This window comes from Bufo gargarizans, chromosome 4 (genome assembly GCF_014858855.1).
Source record: "Bufo gargarizans isolate SCDJY-AF-19 chromosome 4, ASM1485885v1, whole genome shotgun sequence".
In the NCBI taxonomy this organism is placed as follows: Eukaryota; Metazoa; Chordata; class Amphibia; order Anura; family Bufonidae; genus Bufo; species Bufo gargarizans.
The window spans coordinates 371,629,425-371,645,599 of record NC_058083.1 but is presented as its reverse complement, the minus strand read 5'-3'; positions in this window follow the sequence as shown (position 1 = coordinate 371,645,599).

Sequence of the window (16,175 nt, the reverse complement as noted above, 5' to 3'; positions counted from 1 at the left end):
ATATATGACAATGGACTGTTGCACTGGTGGCTGACGTGAAGCCTGATTCTCTGCTATGACATGCAGACTGATTCTCTGCTGACATGAAGACAGATTCTCTGTTAGGGGACCTCTCTCCTCTGCCTGGGTGCTGGGCCTAAATATATGCCAATGGACTGTTCCAATGTTGAGTGACGTGAAGCCTAATTCTCTGCTATGACATGCAGACTGATTCTCTGCTGACATGAAGACAGATTCTCTGTTACGGGACCTCTCTCCTCTGCATGGGTGCCTGGGCCTAAATATATGCCAATGGACTGTTCCAATGTTGGGTGACGTGAAGCCTGATTCTCTGCTATGACATGCAGACTGATTCTCTGCTGACATGAAGACAGATTCTCTGTTACGGGACCTCTCTCCTCTGCCTGGGTGCTGGGCCTAAATATCTGACAATGGACTGTTGCAGTGGTGGCTGACGTGAAGCCTGATTCTCTGCTATGACATGCAGACTAATTCTCTGCTGAGATGAAGACAGATTCTCTGTTACGGGACCTCTGTCCTCTGCCTGTGTGCTTGGCTTAAATATATGCCAATGGACTGTTGAAGTGGTGGCTGACGTGAAGCCTGATTCTCTTCTATGACATGCAGACTGATTCTCTGCTGACATGAAGCCAGATCCTCTGTTACGGGACCTCTCTCCTCTGCCTGGGTGCTGGGGTTAAATATATGACAATGGACTGTTGCTCTGGTGGCTGACGTGAAGCCTGATTCTCTGCTATGACATGCAGACTGATTCTCTGCTGACATGAAGACAGATTCTCTGTTACGGGACCTCTCTCCTCTGCCTGTGTGCTGGGCCTAAATATATGACAATGGACTGTTGCAGTGGTGGCTGACGTGAAGCCTGATTCTCTGCTATGACATGCAGACTGATTCTCTGCTGACATGAAGACAGATTCTCTGTTACGGGACCTCTCTCCTCTGCCTGGGTGCTGGGCCTAAATATATGACAATGGACTGTTGCAGTGGTGGCTGACGTGAAGCCTGATTCTCTGCTATGACATGCAGACTAATTCTCTGCTGACATGAAGCCAGATTCTCTGTTACGGGACCTCTCTCCTCTGCCTGGGTGCCTGGGCCTAAATATATGCAATGGACTGTTGCAGTGGTGGCTGACGTGAAGCCTGATTCTCTGCTATGACATGCAGACTGATTCTCTGCTGACATGAAGCCAGATTCTCTGTTACGGGACCTCTCTCCTCTGCCTGGGTGCTGGGCCTAAATATATGACAATGGACTGTTGCAGTGGTGGCTGACGTGAAGCCTGATTCTCTGCTATGACATGCAGACTGATTCTCTGCTGACATGAAGCCAGATTCTCTGTTACGGGACCTCTCTCCTCTGCCTGGGTGCTGGGCCTAAATATATGACAATGGACTGTTGCAGTGGTGGCTGACGTGAAGCCTGATTCTCTGCTATGACATGCAGACTGATTCTCTGCTGACATGAAGCCAGAGTCTCTGTTACGGGACCTCTCTCCTCTGCCTGGGTGCTGGGCCTAAATATATGACAATGGACTGTTGCACTGGTGGCTGACGTGAAGCCTGATTCTCTGCTATGACATGCAGACTGATTCTCTGCTGACATGAAGACAGATTCTCTGTTACGGGACCTCTCTCCTCTGCCTGGGTGCCTGGGCCTAAATATATGCCAATGGACTGTTGCAGTGGTGGCTGACGTAAAGCCTGATTCTCTGCTATGACATGCAGACTGATTCTCTGCTGACATGAAGCCAGATTCTCTGTTACGGGACCTCTCTCCTCTGCCTGGGTGCTGGGCCTAAATATATGACAATGGACTGTTGCAGTGGTGGCTGACGTGAAGCCTGATTCTCTGCTATGACATGCAGACTAATTCTCTGCTGACATGAAGCCAGATTCTCTGTTACGGGACCTCTCTCCTCTGCCTGTGTGCTGGGCCTAAATATATGCCAATGGACTGTTGCAGTGGTGGCTGACGTGAAGCCTGATTCTCTGCTATGACATGCAGACTGATTCTCTGCTGACATGAAGCCAGATTCTCTGTTACGGGACCTCTCTCCTCTGCCTGGGTGCTGGGCCTAAATATATGCCAATGGACTGTTGCAGTGGTGGCTGACGTGAAGCCTGATTCTCTGCTATGACATGCAGACTGATTCTCTGCTGACATGAAGCCAGATCCTCTGTTACGGGACCTCTCTCCTCTGCCTGGGTGCTGGGCCTAAATATATGACAATGGACTGTTGCACTGGTGGCTGACGTGAAGCCTGATTCTCTGCTATGACATGCAGACTGATTCTCTGCTGACATGAAGACAGATTCTCTGTTACGGGACCTCTCTCCTCTGCCTGGGTGCCTGGGCCTAAATATATGCCAATGGACTGTTGCAGTGGTGGGTGACGTGAAGCCTGATTCTCTGCTATGACATGCAGACTGATTCTCTGCTGACATGAAGACAGATTCTCTGTTACGGGACCTCTCTCCTCTGCCTGGGTGCCTGGGCCTAAATATATGACAATGGACTGCTGCAGTGGTGGCTGACGTGAAGCCTGATTCTCTGCTATGACATGCAGACTGATTCTCTGCTGACATGAAGACAGATTCTCTGTTACGGGACCTCTCTCCTCTGCCTGTGTGCTGGGCCTAAATATATGCCAATGGACTGTTGCAGTGGTGGCTGACGTGAAGCCTGATTCTCTGCTATGTCATGCAGACTGATTCTCTGCTGACATGAAGCCAGATTCTTCTGTTACGGGACCTCTCTCCTGTGCCTGGGTGCTGGGCCTAAATATGTGACAATGAACTGTTGCACTGGTGGCTGACGTGAAGCCTAATTCTCTGCTATGACATGCAGACTGATTCTCTGCTGACATGAAGACAGATTCTCTGTTACGGGACCTCTCTCCTCTGCCTGGGTGCTGGGCCTAAATATCTGACAATGGACTGTTGCAGTGGTGGCTGACGTGAAGCCTGATTCTCTGCTATGACATGCAGACTGATTCTCTGCTGACATGAAGCCAGATTCTCTGTTACGGGACCTCTCTCCTCTGCCTGTGTGCTGGGCCTAAATATATGCCAATGGACTGTTGCAGTGGTGGCTGACGTGAAGCCTGATTCTCTGCTATGACATGCAGACTGATTCTCTGCTGACATGAAGCCAGATTCTCTGTTACGGGACCTCTCTCCTCTGCCTGGGTGCTGGGCCTAAATTTATGACAATGGACTGTTGCAGTGGTGGCTGACGTGAAGCCTGATTCTCTGCTATGACATGCAGACTGATTCTCTGCTGACATGAAGCCAGATTCTCTGTTACGGGACCTCTCTCCTCTGCCTGGGTGCTGGGCCTAAATATATGCCAATGGACTGTTGCAGTGGTGGCTGACGTGAAGCCTGATTCTCTGCTATGACATGCAGACTGATTCTCTGCTGACATGAAGCCAGATTCTCTGTTACGGGACCTCTCTCCTCTGCCTGTGTGCTGGGCCTAAATATATGACAATGGACTGTTGCAGTGGTGGCTGACGTGAAGCCTGATTCTCTGCTATGACATGCAGACTGATTCTCTGCTGACATGAAGCCAGATTCTCTGTTACGGGACCTCTCTCCTCTGCCTGGGTGCTGGGCCTAAATATATGACAATGGACTGTTGCAGTGGTGGCTGACGTGAAGCCTGATTCTCTGCTATGACATGCAGACTGATTCTCTGCTGACATGAAGCCAGATTCTCTGTTACGGGACCTCTCTCCTCTGCCTGGGTGCCTGGGCCTAAATATATGCCAATGGACTGTTGCAGTGGTGGCTGACGTGAAGCCTGATTCTCTGCTATGACATGCAGACTGATTCTCTGCTGACATGAAGCCAGATTCTCTGTTACGGGACCTCTCTCCTCTGCCTGGGTGCTGGGCCTAAATATATGACAATGGACTGTTGCAGTGGTGGCTGACGTGAAGCCTGATTCTCTGCTATGACATGCAGACTGATTCTCTGCTGACATGAAGACAGATTCTCTGTTACGGGACCTCTCTCCTCTGCCTGGGTGCTGGGCCTAAATATATGCCAATGGACTGTTGCAGTGGTGGCTGACGTGAAGCCTGATTCTCTGCTATGACATGCAGACTGATTCTCTGCTGACATGAAGCCAGATTCTCTGTTACGGGACCTCTCTCCTCTGCCTGGGTGCTGGGCCTAAATATATGACAATGGACTGTTGCAGTGGTGGCTGACGTGAAGCCTAATTCTCTGCTATGACATGCAGACTGATTCTCTGCTGACATGAAGACAGATTCTCTGTTACGGGACCTCTCTCCTCTGCCTGGGTGCTGGGCCTAAATATATGACAATGGACTGTTGCAGTGGTGGCTGACGTGAAGCCTGATTCTCTGCTATGACATGCAGACTGATTCTCTGCTGACATGAAGCCAGATTCTCTGTTACGGGACCTCTCTCCTCTGCCTGTGTGCTGGGCCTAAATATATGCCAATGGACTGTTGCAGTGGTGGCTGACGTGAAGCCTGATTCTCTGCTATGACATGCAGACTGATTCTCTGCTGACATGAAGCCAGATTCCTCTGTTACGGGACCTCTCTCCTCTGCCTGGGTGCTGGGCCTAAATATATGACAATGGACTGTTGCAGTGGTGGCTGACGTGAAGCCTGATTCTCTGCTATGACATGCAGACTGATTCTCTGCTGACATGAAGACAGATTCTCTGTTACGGGACCTCTCTCCTCTGCCTGGGTGCTGGGCCTAAATATATGACAATGGACTGTTGCAGTGGTGGCTGACGTGAAGCCTGATTCTCTGCTATGACATGCAGACTGATTCTCTGCTGACATGAAGCCAGATTCTCTGTTACGGGACCTCTCTCCTCTGCCTGTGTGCTGGGCCTAAATATATGCCAATGGACTGTTGCAGTGGTGGCTGACGTGAAGCCTGATTCTCTGCTATGACATGCAGACTGATTCTCTGCTGACATGAAGCCAGATTCTCTGTTACGGGACCTCTCTCCTCTGCCTGGGTGCTGGGCCTAAATATATGCCAATGGACTGTTGCAGTGGTGGCTGACGTGAAGCCTGATTCTCTGCTATGACATGCAGACTGATTCTCTGCTGACATGAAGCCAGATTCTCTGTTACGGGACCTCTCTCCTCTGCCTGGGTGCTGGGCCTAAATATATGACAATGGACTGTTGCAGTGGTGGCTGACGTGAAGCCTGATTCTCTGCTATGACATGCAGACTGATTCTCTGCTGACATGAAGACAGATTCTCTGTTACGGGACCTCTCTCCTCTGCCTGGGTGCCTGGGCCTAAATATCTGACAATGGACTGTTGCAGTGGTGGCTGACGTGAAGCCTGATTCTCTGCTATGACATGCAGACTGATTCTCTGCTGACATGAAGACAGATTCTCTGTTACGGGACCTCTCTCCTCTGCCTGGGTGCTGGGCCTAAATATATGCCAATGGACTGTTGCAGTGGTGGCTGACGTGAAGCCTGATTCTCTGCTATGACATGCAGACTGATTCTCTGCTGACATGAAGACAGATTCTCTGTTACGGGACCTCTCTCCTCTGCCTGGGTGCTGGGCCTAAATATATGACAATGGACTGTTGCAGTGGTGGCTGACGTGAAGCCTGATTCTCTGCTATGACATGCAGACTGATTCTCTGCTGACATGAAGACAGATTCTCTGTTACGGACCTCTCTCCTCTGCCTGGGTGCTGGGCCTAAATATCTGACAATGGACTGCTGCAGTGGTGGCTGACGTGAAGCCTGATTCTCTGCTATGACATGCAGACTAATTCTCTGCTGACATGAAGACAGATTCTCTGTTACGGGACCTCTCTCCTCTGTCTGTGTGCTGGGCCTAAATATATGCCAATGGACTGTTGCAGTGGTGGCTGACGTGAAGCCTGATTCTCTGCTATGACATGCAGACTGATTCTCTGCTGACATGAAGCCAGATTCCTCTGTTACGGGACCTCTCTCCTCTGCCTGGGTGCTGGGCCTAAATATATGACAATGGACTGTTGCAGTGGTGGCTGACGTGAAGCCTGATTCTCTGCTATGACATGCAGACTGATTCTCTGCTGACATGAAGACAGATTCTCTGTTACGGGACCTCTCTCCTCTGCCTGGGTGCTGGGCCTAAATATCTGACAATGGACTGTTGCACTGGTGGCTGACGTGAAGCCTGATTCTCTGCTATGACATGCAGACTGATTCTCTGCTGACATGAAGACAGATTCTCTGTTACGGGACCTCTCTCCTCTGCCTGGGTGCTGGGCCTAAATATATGACAATGGACTGTTGCAGTGGTGGCTGACGTGAAGCCTGATTCTCTGCTATGACATGCAGACTGATTCTCTGCTGACATGAAGACAGATTCTCTGTTACGGGACCTCTCTCCTCTGCCTGGGTGCTGGGCCTAAATATATGCCAATGGACTGTTGCAGTGGTGGCTGACGTGAAGCCTGATTCTCTGCTATGACATGCAGACTGATTCTCTGCTGACATGAAGCCAGATTCTCTGTTACGGGACCTCTCTCCTCTGCCTGGGTGCCTGGGCCTAAATATATGCCAATGGACTGTTGCAAGTGGTGGCTGACGTGAAGCCTGATTCTCTGCTATGACATGCAGACTGATTCTCTGCTGACATGAAGCCAGATTCTCTGTTACGGGACCTCTCTCCTCTGCCTGGGTGCCTGGGCCTAAATATATGACAATGGACTGTTGCAGTGGTGGCTGACGTGAAGCCTGATTCTCTGCTATGACATGCAGACTAATTCTCTGCTGACATGAAGCCAGATTCTCTGTTACGGGACCTCTCTCCTCTGCCTGTGTGCTGGGCCTAAATATATGCCAATGGACTGTTGCAGTGGTGGCTGACGTGAAGCCTGATTCTCTGCTATGACATGCAGACTGATTCTCTGCTGACATGAAGACAGATTCTCTGTTACGGGACCTCTCTCCTCTGCCTGTGTGCTGGGCCTAAATATATGCCAATGGACTGTTGCAGTGGTGGCTGACGTGAAGCCTGATTCTCTGCTATGACATGCAGACTGATTCTCTGCTGACATGAAGCCAGATTCTCTGTTACGGGACCTCTCTCCTCTGCCTGGGTGCTGGGCCTAAATATATGACAATGGACTGTTGCAGTGGTGGCTGACGTGAAGCCTGATTCTCTGCTATGACATGCAGACTGATTCTCTGCTGACATGAAGCCAGATTCTCTGTTACGGGACCTCTCTCCTCTGCCTGGGTGCTGGGCCTAAATATATGACAATGGACTGTTGCAGTGGTGGCTGACGTGAAGCCTGATTCTCTGCTATGACATGCAGACTGATTCTCTGCTGACATGAAGCCAGATTCTCTGTTACGGGACCTCTCTCCTCTGCCTGGGTGCCTGGGCCTAAATATATGCCAATGGACTGTTGCAGTGGTGGGTGACGTGAAGCCTGATTCTCTGCTATGACATGCAGACTGATTCTCTGCTGACATGAAGCCAGATTCTCTGTTACGGGACCTCTCTCCTCTGCCTGGGTGCCTGGGCCTAAATATATGCCAATGGACTGTTGCAGTGGTGGCTGACGTGAAGCCTGATTCTCTGCTATGACATGCAGACTAATTCTCTGCTGACATGAAGACAGATTCTCTGTTACGGGACCTCTCTCCTCTGCCTGTGTGCCTGGGCCTAAATATATGCCAATGGACTGTTGCAGTGGTGGCTGACGTGAAGCCTGATTCTCTGCTATGACATGCAGACTGATTCTCTGCTGACATGAAGCCAGATTCTCTGTTACGGGACCTCTCTCCTCTGCCTGGGTGCTGGGCCTAAATATATGACAATGGACTGTTGCAGTGGTGGCTGACGTGAAGCCTGATTCTCTGCTATGACATGCAGACTAATTCTCTGCTGACATGAAGCCAGATTCTCTGTTACGGGACCTCTCTCCTCTGCCTGTGTGCTGGGCCTAAATATATGACAATGGACTGTTGCAGTGGTGGCTGACGTGAAGCCTGATTCTCTGCTATGACATGCAGACTGATTCTCTGCTGACATGAAGCCAGATTCTCTGTTACGGGACCTCTCTCCTCTGCCTGTGTGCTGGGCCTAAATATATGCCAATGGACTGTTGCAGTGGTGGCTGACGTGAAGCCTGATTCTCTGCTATGACATGCAGACTGATTCTCTGCTGACATGAAGCCAGATTCTCTGTTACGGGACCTCTCTCCTCTGCCTGGGTGCTGGGCCTAAATATATGACAATGGACTGTTGCAGTGGTGGCTGACGTGAAGCCTGATTCTCTGCTATGACATGCAGACTGATTCTCTGCTGACATGAAGCCAGATTCTCTGTTACGGGACCTCTCTCCTCTGCCTGTGTGCTGGGCCTAAATATATGCCAATGGACTGTTGCAGTGGTGGCTGACGTGAAGCCTGATTCTCTGCTATGACATGCAGACTGATTCTCTGCTGACATGAAGCCAGATTCTCTGTTACGGGACCTCTCTCCTCTGCCTGGGTGCCTGGGCCTAAATATATGCCAATGGACTGTTGCAGTGGTGGGCTGACGTGAAGCCTGATTCTCTGCTATGACATGCAGACTGATTCTCTGCTGACATGAAGCCAGATTCTCTGTTACGGGACCTCTCTCCTCTGCCTGGGTGCTGGGCCTAAATATATGACAATGGACTGTTGCAGTGGTGGCTGACGTGAAGCCTGATTCTCTGCTATGACATGCAGACTGATTCTCTGCTGACATGAAGCCAGATTCTCTGTTACGGGACCTCTCTCCTCTGCCTGGGTGCTGGGCCTAAATATATGACAATGGACTGTTGCAGTGGTGGCTGACGTGAAGCCTGATTCTCTGCTATGACATGCAGACTGATTCTCTGCTGACATGAAGCCAGATTCTCTGTTACGGGACCTCTCTCCTCTGCCTGGGTGCTGGGCCTAAATATATGACAATGGACTGTTGCAGTGGTGGCTGACGTGAAGCCTGATTCTCTGCTATGACATGCAGACTGATTCTCTGCTGACATGAAGCCAGATTCTCTGTTACGGGACCTCTCTCCTCTGCCTGGGTGCTGGGCCTAAATATATGACAATGGACTGTTGCAGTGGTGGCTGACGTGAAGCCTGATTCTCTGCTATGACATGCAGACTGATTCTCTGCTGACATGAAGCCAGATTCTCTGTTACGGGACCTCTCTCCTCTGCCTGGGTGCTGGGCCTAAATATATGACAATGGACTGTTGCAGTGGTGGCTGACGTGAAGCCTGATTCTCTGCTATGACATGCAGACTGATTCTCTGCTGACATGAAGCCAGATTCTCTGTTACGGGACCTCTCTCCTCTGCCTGGGTGCTGGGCCTAAATATATGACAATGGACTGTTGCAGTGGTGGCTGACGTGAAGCCTGATTCTCTGCTATGACATGCAGACTGATTCTCTGCTGACATGAAGCCAGATTCTCTGTTACGGGACCTCTCTCCTCTGCCTGGGTGCTGGGCCTAAATATATGACAATGGACTGTTGCAGTGGTGGCTGACGTGAAGCCTGATTCTCTGCTATGACATGCAGACTGATTCTCTGCTGACATGAAGCCAGATTCTCTGTTACGGGACCTCTCTCCTCTGCCTGGGTGCTGGGCCTAAATATATGACAATGGACTGTTGCAGTGGTGGCTGACGTGAAGCCTGATTCTCTGCTATGACATGCAGACTGATTCTCTGCTGACATGAAGCCAGATTCTCTGTTACGGGACCTCTCTCCTCTGCCTGGGTGCTGGGCCTAAATATATGCCAATGGACTGTTGCAGTGGTGGCTGACGTGAAGCCTGATTCTCTGCTATGACATGCAGACTGATTCTCTGCTGACATGAAGCCAGATTCTCTGTTACGGGACCTCTCTCCTCTGCCTGGGTGCCTGGGCCTAAATATATGCCAATGGACTGTTGCAGTGGTGGCTGACGTGAAGCCTGATTCTCTGCTATGACATGCAGACTGATTCTCTGCTGACATGAAGCCAGATTCTCTGTTACGGGACCTCTCTCCTCTGCCTGGGTGCCTGGGCCTAAATATATGACAATGGACTGTTGCAGTGGTGGCTGACGTGAAGCCTGATTCTCTGCTATGACATGCAGACTAATTCTCTGCTGACATGAAGCCAGATTCTCTGTTACGGGACCTCTCTCCTCTGCCTGTGTGCTGGGCCTAAATATATGCCAATGGACTGTTGCAGTGGTGGCTGACGTGAAGCCTGATTCTCTGCTATGACATGCAGACTGATTCTCTGCTGACATGAAGCCAGATTCTCTGTTACGGGACCTCTCTCCTCTGCCTGGGTGCTGGGCCTAAATATATGCCAATGGACTGTTGCAGTGGTGGCTGACGTGAAGCCTGATTCTCTGCTATGACATGCAGACTGATTCTCTGCTGACATGAAGCCAGATTCTCTGTTACGGGACCTCTCTCCTCTGCCTGGGTGCTGGGCCTAAATATATGACAATGGACTGTTGCAGTGGTGGCTGACGTGAAGCCTGATTCTCTGCTATGACATGCAGACTGATTCTCTGCTGACATGAAGCCAGATTCTCTGTTACGGGACCTCTCTCCTCTGCCTGGGTGCTGGGCCTAAATATATGACAATGGACTGTTGCAGTGGTGGCTGACGTGAAGCCTGATTCTCTGCTATGACATGCAGACTGATTCTCTGCTGACATGAAGCCAGATTCTCTGTTACGGGACCTCTCTCCTCTGCCTGGGTGCCTGGGCCTAAATATATGCCAATGGACTGTTGCAGTGGTGGCTGACGTGAAGCCTGATTCTCTGCTATGACATGCAGACTGATTCTCTGCTGACATGAAGCCAGATTCTCTGTTACGGGACCTCTCTCCTCTGCCTGGGTGCTGGGCCTAAATATATGACAATGGACTGTTGCAGTGGTGGCTGACGTGAAGCCTGATTCTCTGCTATGACATGCAGACTGAATTCTCTGCTGACATGAAGCCAGATTCTCTGTTACGGGACCTCTCTCCTCTGCCTGGGTGCTGGGCCTAAATATATGCCAATGGACTGTTGCAGTGGTGGCTGACGTGAAGCCTGATTCTCTGCTATGACATGCAGACTGATTCTCTGCTGACATGAAGCCAGATTCTCTGTTACGGGACCTCTCTCCTCTGCCTGGGTGCCTGGGCCTAAATATATGACAATGGACTGTTGCAGTGGTGGCTGACGTGAAGCCTGATTCTCTGCTATGACATGCAGACTGATTCTCTGCTGACATGAAGCCAGATTCTCTGTTACGGGACCTCTCTCCTCTGCCTGGGTGCTGGGCCTAAATATATGACAATGGACTGTTGCAGTGGTGGCTGACGTGAAGCCTGATTCTCTGCTATGACATGCAGACTGATTCTCTGCTGACATGAAGCCAGATTCTCTGTTACGGGACCTCTCTCCTCTGCCTGTGTGCTGGGCCTAAATATATGACAATGGACTGTTGCAGTGGTGGCTGACGTGAAGCCTGATTCTCTGCTATGACATGCAGACTGATTCTCTGCTGACATGAAGCCAGATTCTCTGTTACGGGACCTCTCTCCTCTGCCTGGGTGCTGGGCCTAAATATATGCCAATGGACTGTTGCAGTGGTGGCTGACGTGAAGCCTGATTCTCTGCTATGACATGCAGACTGATTCTCTGCTGACATGAAGCCAGATTCTCTGTTACGGGACCTCTCTCCTCTGCCTGGGTGCTGGGCCTAAATATATGACAATGGACTGTTGCAGTGGTGGCTGACGTGAAGCCTCGATTCTCTGCTATGACATGCAGACTGATTCTCTGCTGACATGAAGACAGATTCTCTGTTACGGGACCTCTCTCCTCTGCCTGGGTGCTGGGCCTAAATATATGACAATGGACTGTTGCAGTGGTGGCTGACGTGAAGCCTGATTCTCTGCTATGACATGCAGACTGATTCTCTGCTGACATGAAGCCAGATTCTCTGTTACGGGACCTCTCTCCTCTGCCTGGGTGCTGGGCCTAAATATATGCCAATGGACTGTTGCAGTGGTGGCTGACGTGAAGCCTGATTCTCTGCTATGACATGCAGACTGATTCTCTGCTGACATGAAGCCAGATTCTCTGTTACGGGACCTCTCTCCTCTGCCTGGGTGCTGGGCCTAAATATATGACAATGGACTGTTGCAGTGGTGGCTGACGTGAAGCCTGATTCTCTGCTATGACATGCAGACTGATTCTCTGCTGACATGAAGCCAGATTCTCTGTTACGGGACCTCTCTCCTCTGCCTGGGTGCTGGGCCTAAATATATGACAATGGACTGTTGCAGTGGTGGCTGACGTGAAGCCTGATTCTCTGCTATGACATGCAGACTGATTCTCTGCTGACATGAAGCCAGATTCTCTGTTACGGGACCTCTCTCCTCTGCCTGGGTGCCTGGGCCTAAATATATGCCAATGGACTGTTCAGTGGTGGCTGACGTGAAGCCTGATTCTCTGCTATGACATGCAGACTGATTCTCTGCTGACATGAAGCCAGATTCTCTGTTACGGGACCTCTCTCCTCTGCCTGGGTGCTGGGCCTAAATATATGACAATGGACTGTTGCAGTGGTGGCTGACGTGAAGCCTGATTCTCTGCTATGACATGCAGACTGATTCTCTGCTGACATGAAGCCAGATTCTCTGTTACGGGACCTCTCTCCTCTGCCTGGGTTGCTGGGCCTAAATATATGACAATGGACTGTTGCAGTGGGGGCTGACGTGAAGCCTGATTCTCTGCTATGACATGCAGACTGATTCTCTGCTGACATGAAGCCAGATCTCTGTTACGGGACCTCTCTCCTCTGCCTGGGTGCTGGGCCTAAATATATGCCAATGGACTGTTGCAGTGGTGGCTGACGTGAAGCCTGATTCTCTGCTATGACATGCAGACTGATTCTCTGCTGACATGAAGCCAGATTCTCTGTTACGGGACCTCTCTCCTCTGCCTGGGTGCTGGGCCTAAATATCTGACAATGGACTGTTGCAGTGGTGGCTGACGTGAAGCCTGATTCTCTGCTATGACATGCAGACTGATTCTCTGCTGACATGAAGCCAGATTCTCTGTTACGGGACCTCTCTCCTCTGCCTGTGTGCTGGGCCTAAATATATGACAATGGACTGTTGCAGTGGTGGCTGACGTGAAGCCTGATTCTCTGCTATGACATGCAGACTGATTCTCTGCTGACATGAAGCCAGATTCTCTGTTACGGGACCTCTCTCCTCTGCCTGGGTGCTGGGCCTAAATATATGCCAATGGACTGTTGCAGTGGTGGCTGACGTGAAGCCTGATTCTCTGCTATGACATGCAGACTGATTCTCTGCTGACATGAAGCCAGATTCTCTGTTACGGGACCTCTCTCCTCTGCCTGGGTGCTGGGCCTAAATATATGCCAATGGACTGTTGCAGTGGTGGGCTGACGTGAAGCCTGATTCTCTGCTATGACATGCAGACTGATTCTCTGCTGACATGAAGCCAGATTCTCTGTTACGGGACCTCTCTCCTCTGCCTGGGTGCTGGGCCTAAATATATGCCAATGGACTGTTGCAGTGGTGGCTGACGTGAAGCCTGATTCTCTGCTATGACATGCAGACTGATTCTCTGCTGACATGAAGCCAGATTCTCTGTTACGGGACCTCTCTCCTCTGCCTGGGTGCTGGGCCTAAATATATGCCAATGGACTGTTGCAGTGGTGGCTGACGTGAAGCCTGATTCTCTGCTATGACATGCAGACTGATTCTCTGCTGACATGAAGCCAGATTCTCTGTTACGGGACCTCTCTCCTCTGCTGGGTGCTGGGCCTAAATATATGCCAATGGACTGTTGCAGTGGTGGCTGACGTGAAGCCTGATTCTCTGCTATGACATGCAGACTGATTCTCTGCTGACATGAAGCCAGATTCTCTGTTACGGGACCTCTCTCCTCTGCCTGGGTGCTGGGCCTAAATATATGACAATGGACTGTTGCAGTGGTGGCTGACGTGAAGCCTGATTCTCTGCTATGACATGCAGACTAATTCTCTGCTGACATGAAGCCAGATTCTCTGTTACGGGACCTCTCTCCTCTGCCTGGGTGCTGGGCCTAAATATATGCCAATGGACTGTTGCAGTGGTGGCTGACGTGAAGCCTGATTCTCTGCTATGACATGCAGACTGATTCTCTGCTGACATGAAGCCAGATTCTCTGTTACGGGACCTCTCTCCTCTGCCTGTGTGCTGGGCCTAAATATATGCCAATGGACTGTTGCAGTGGTGGCTGACGTGAAGCCTGATTCTCTGCTATGACATGCAGACTGATTCTCTGCTGACATGAAGCCAGATTCTCTGTTACGGGACCTCTCTCCTCTGCCTGGGTGCTGGGCCTAAATATATGACAATGGACTGTTGCAGTGGTGGCTGACGTGAAGCCTGATTCTCTGCTATGACATGCAGACTGATTCTCTGCTGACATGAAGCCAGATTCTCTGTTACGGGACCTCTCTCCTCTGCCTGGGTGCTGGGCCTAAATATATGACAATGGACTGTTGCAGTGGTGGCTGACGTGAAGCCTCGATTCTCTGCTATGACATGCAGACTGAATTCTCTGCTGACATGAAGCCAGATTGCTCTGTTACGGGACCTCTCTCCTCTGCCTGGGTGCTGGGCCTAAATATATGACAATGGACTGTTGCAGTGGTGGCTGACGTGAAGCCTGATTCTCTGCTATGACATGCAGACTGATTCTCTGCTGACATGAAGCCAGATTCTCTGTTACGGGACCTCTCTCCTCTGCCTGGGTGCCTGGGCCTAAATATATGCCAATGGACTGTTGCAGTGGTGGCTGACGTGAAGCCTGATTCTCTGCTATGACATGCAGACTGAATTCTCTGCTGACATGAAGCCAGATTCTCTGTTACGGGACCTCTCTCCTCTGCCTGTGTGCTGGGCCTAAATATATGCCAATGGACTGTTGCAGTGGTGGCTGACGTGAAGCCTGATTCTCTGCTATGACATGCAGACTGATTCTCTGCTGACATGAAGCCAGATTCTCTGTTACGGGACCTCTCTCCTCTGCCTGGGTGCTGGGCCTAAATATATGACAATGGACTGTTGCAGTGGTGGCTGACGTGAAGCCTGATTCTCTGCTATGACATGCAGACTGATTCTCTGCTGACATGAAGCCAGATTCTCTGTTACGGGACCTCTCTCCTCTGCCTGGGTGCTGGGCCTAAATATATGCCAATGGACTGTTGCAGTGGTGGCTGACGTGAAGCCTGATTCTCTGCTATGACATGCAGACTGATTCTCTGCTGACATGAAGCCAGATTCTCTGTTACGGGACCTCTCTCCTCTGCCTGGGTGCTGGGCCTAAATATATGACAATGGACTGTTGCAGTGGTGGCTGACGTGAAGCCTGATTCTCTGCTATGACATGCAGACTGATTCTCTGCTGACATGAAGCCAGATTCTCTGTTACGGGACCTCTCTCCTCTGCCTGGGTGCCTGGGCCTAAATATATGACAATGGACTGTTGCAGTGGTGGCTGACGTGAAGCCTGATTCTCTGCTATGACATGCAGACTGATTCTCTGCTGACATGAAGCACAGATTCTCTGTTACGGGACCTCTCTCCTCCTGTTGCTGGGCCTAATAGATATGATCAATGGACTGTTGCAGTGGTGGCTGGAGACGGTGAAGCCTGATTCTCTGGCTATGACATGCAGACTGATTCTCTGCTGACATGAAAGCTAGATCTCAAAAAAAAGAATTTTTACGGGACCTCTCTCCTCTGCCTGTGTGCTTGGCCTAAATAAGTTGACAATTAGGACTGCGTGCACTGGTGGATGACGTGGAAGACCTGGATTCTCTGTCTAATGTACATGCAGACGGATTCTCTGCTGACATGGAAGCCATGATCCTTACTGTTACGGGACTCTCTCCCTGTGCCCTGGGTGCTCGGGCCTAAATAGAGGACAATGGACTGTTGCAGTGGTGGGCTGAGTGACTGAAGCCTTGATTCTCTGCTATGGACAGTGCAGACTGATTCTCTGCTGCATGAAGCTAGATCCTCTGTTACGGGACCTCTCTCCTCGGCCTGGGTGCCTGGGCCTAAATATATGC